At 38.9% G+C, this 4,073-nt stretch overlaps 1 pseudogene; it reads right to left on the bottom strand.

The window, feature by feature from the left end:
• Positions 1–1,823: 1,823 nt before the first annotated feature.
• Positions 1,824–3,129, bottom strand: LOC103209679 (annotated as a pseudogene).
• Between the last annotated feature and the right edge of the window lie 944 nt (positions 3,130–4,073).

Genomic DNA, 4,073 nt, shown 5'->3' with positions numbered 1-4,073 from the left:
ATAATTTATTGCAAACACAACACAGAATTCACAGACCATACTCATGATTATGGGGTTTATTAGGGAAGCAACAAGTTACAATTTAGGATAAGAAATGACTTAGGATATAGTTATTTGATTAGTGTAGCCTCTTTTCATCAGTACCCATAGACATGCCTCTTTCTGGACCTCAGTCTTGGCCCACAAGTACCTTGTTCTCTACTCTGTCCAGGCAGAGCTCTTTTAGCTCTGCCAATAAGTGCCCAGAGGCATCTCACTCCATTGGCAAACCTCCTGCCTGAAGTGCTCAGCTTTCTGTCTCTGTGGGTCTAGAAACTCACTGCTCCATCTCCTGCTATCTCTTGGTTCTTCTGCTGCCATTTCTATGCCTCTGCTTCGCTCCATCTCCCATCATCTCTTATGTTACAGTTTCTTGTCTCCTAGATCTAAGAGATTTCAAGTGCAGAGACCCTGGGTCCAAAGGAAACACTCTGCTCTTATTTCTCTTTCTTGGTTGTCATGACATTCCCCTTTCTGCTTCTTGGATGGTTCAATTTAATCCTAGTAGGAGGGTAAGTTTCACCAATCCCCATGTGAGGGTTCCATGTCTTATTTAAATGAGCCCTCTCCCACAGTGGTGCCATGTCCCTTATTCATATTATTAGCAAGCTACCCAATCCCCTTGGTGGACTATAAGCACCTCACATTTGTGCAGTCTTACCTAGCCATTAAAGACTACAGCCTTCAGTATGGATTACACCTCAACACAAAGAAAAGAAAAACCCTCACAACTGGACACATAAGCAACATTATGATAAATGGAGAAAAGACTGAAGTTGTCAAGGATTTCATTTTACTTGTATCCACAATCAACACTCATGGAAGCATCAATCAAGAAATAAAACAGTATATTGCATTGGGCAAATCTGCTAAAATACCCCTTTAAAGTTTTAGAGAGTGAAGAAGTCACTTTGAATACTAAGGTGCATCTGACTCAAGCCAGGGTGTTTTCAATTATTCCATATGCATGAGAAAGCTGGGTCCTGAATAAGGAGGACTGAAGAATAATTGATGAATTTGAATTATGGTGTTGATGAAGAATACTGAATGTAGCATGGACTGCCAGAAGAACAAGCAAATCTATCCTGGAAGAAGTACAGCTGGGATGTTCCTTAGAAAGAAAGATGTTGAAATTTCATCGCTTGTACTTTGGTCATGTTCTCAGGAGGGACCGGTCCCTGGAGAAAAGTATCATGTTTGGTAAAGTAAATGGTCAGCAAAAGAGGGGAAGATGCTCAAAGAAGTAGACTGACATAGTGGCTGCAACAATGGGCTCAAATGGCAGTTCAAACCCACCAGGCACTCCTCGTAAGGAAGATTGGACAATCTACTTTCATAGTAATATAGTCTTGTAAACCCAAGGAGGGATCACTGTCATTCGGATCCAACTTGACGGTAGTGAGTTTGCAGGGTCAGGCAATATTTTGGTCTATTGTACATAAGATCACTATGAGTCAGAAGTGACTCATTGGAACCTAACAACAACAACCTCGTCATTTGGTGGCAGTTACAAAGACTATGGCTAGAAAGGCCAAGTAGTTCACTGCACTGCAACACTAATGAAGTAAATTGATGTGAAATTTTGCTATTGAGTAACTTAATTGATCAGAACAACTACTTCATAGAATGTAGTTCATACGGTCCCTTTCAAGCAATTTCTAAAATTTGTGAATAATCATTGTTATTTCTAGAATATATACATTACTTTTTGCTTATAACAACAACAAAAAAAAAAATGGAAAATATATTCTGGTGAAAATATAATATTAAAGTATTAAGGAATTTCACATCAAAATATTGTCATCATGAGAGCTACTAATAATTTGAAACTCATCTAACTGTAGCCCAAACACATGTCCAGAGTGTTCCACCAATGTGTGCTAACACAACATGCTTGCCAGGCCTTGAGGGTCAAGAGCAGCTTAAAAGTTCCAAACTTTAATTTCCCATCATAGGCCTCACTGAAAATCCTTTTGTTATCAAAACTAATGCAATAAGCCAATTCTTCATATCCCTCTTGGACACTTCAGCAAATGGTATTATCTGATGATCCACTAATAACTAGTCAATCCTTGTGCTGGAGACAGGAAATGCCTCACTTGTGCCCATGCAGAGTAGACACTAATTCACAGGTAAGCATCCTCCATACTTTGATGATCCTGTTGCTGGAAACCTACCGAGTAACACTGTGGCTGACCAGGACATGGTGTAAAGTGGCATCTGTGACAGATGCCATGTCTCATATGGCCATAGATGGTCCTTAAAACAGATCATCATCAGTGCATTGTGGAAGCATAAGTACAGTACAGTCTCATCGTGGTGATCAGCAAGTTCAGAATTTTACCTGTCTTCACATCCTAGACATGCACTGAAGAATCTGAAGAGCTAATTAAAATGACACTTTCACCATACTGGAGACAAAGAATAAAGCCTATGTATCCTGTTAACACAATCAAACATTCCAAGCTGGTTTTATCCCAAATCTAAATAGAATCATCTCATAAGCCATTGATAATTTTTCAACATCATACTGTAAACAGTAGACAACTTTACCATATTCACAGAGACACTGAACCTTTTCAAGCTGTGTCATTCACACCACAAGTTAGATTCTGTAGGCCCTATGTCCTGTATAATCTTTGAGTTTTATTACTTATAAAATGAACTGGAAAAGCCATCTCTAGAATTGTATTTAAACAAGTACTGATTCCACCCTTTTCTTTCTCCAAGCCCCTTCATAGAGGAACAGTGCATGCCATTCATTCAATCAGCTACTTCCAAAACATTTATTCCTTCTGAGATCACTTCCTGTTATTCCTTACACACCAGCTTTTCTGCATACAGAGACCTGGAATCCAGGTAGAAAAAAATGTTTTCTGGTATCTGACCTAAGCCTTGTTTTTGTAGTGTGATAGTAAAATCCCACTACAACATAGACTTCAGGTAAGTGTTAACATGTCCCTGCTGATAATGAAATATTATTTGTGAAATGAGATGATCTACTAATGTCACTTAGTCTGATTCAGACCACTGGCCAAAATATTTAATACATCATTCTTCTTCTTTTTCATACTTTCCTTTTGGTAGCCTCTTTTTGGAGATTATGTTCCTTTAGTTATTTGCCAAAGAGTATTTTTCTTTAGGGAGCTCTGGTAGCATGGTGGGTAAGGTACTTGACTGCTAACCAGAAGGCTGGTGGTTCAAACCCATCAGTCACTCCTCGGAAGGAAGATGGGCAATCTACTTCCGTAGTGATACTGCCTCGGAAACCCAAGGAGGGGGTCACAACAACAACAACAACAACAATTTTCTTTAAGGATTCATCTTCAATTTGATCCTCCATCAAATTTCTTTAAACAAATGAAAAAATTAATGTGCTAAATTTCTCTACTTTTTTTGAGAATTCTTCCAATATTGAACTGAAATCTATTTTTGCAAGACATGTTCCTGTAGTTTTTGCCTGAAACTGGAAGCTCTGTTATAAACACACAATGCTTATACATGTCAGAAAGGTTATGTTCTAAAGATGGGCTTGTAAAGATGAGTGTTTTCTTGGCAGTGGAGATCACATTCTAATTACCTTCAAGAAAAATCTCATATTTACATTCTGGATACTCTTGATCTAACTTGTTGTTAGTTGTTGTAAACAGTTTTCACTCATCAGCTAAAGTAAGGACTGGTGGTTCAAAACCACCCAGCCATGCTTTGGAAGAAAAGACCCAGCAATATACTTCTGTTGAGATGGTTGATGTTTCTGTGTGCCATTGAACTGATTCTGACTCATAACCCCATTATATGACAGAGTAGAATCACCTCATAGGGTTTCCTAGGCTGTAATCTTTTTGAGAGCGGATCACCAGGTCTTTTCTCTGCCTGGGCAGCTGGTGGAATTGAACTAGTGACATTTTGGTAAGCAGCCATGTCCTTAAACATTATGCCATGAGGGCCCCTTTCTGTTAAGGTTTCAGTCAAGAAAATCCTATGAAGCAGTTCTACTCTATAACAGTTGGGGTTCCCATGAGTTGTCATTGACT

The sequence above is a fragment of the Orycteropus afer genome, unplaced genomic scaffold (assembly GCF_000298275.1).
Source record: "Orycteropus afer afer isolate SDZICR_OR568_19922 unplaced genomic scaffold, OryAfe1.0 scaffold00514, whole genome shotgun sequence".
NCBI lineage: Eukaryota > Metazoa > Chordata > Mammalia > Tubulidentata > Orycteropodidae > Orycteropus > Orycteropus afer.
This window is presented reverse-complemented; position numbering and strand designations above follow the sequence as displayed.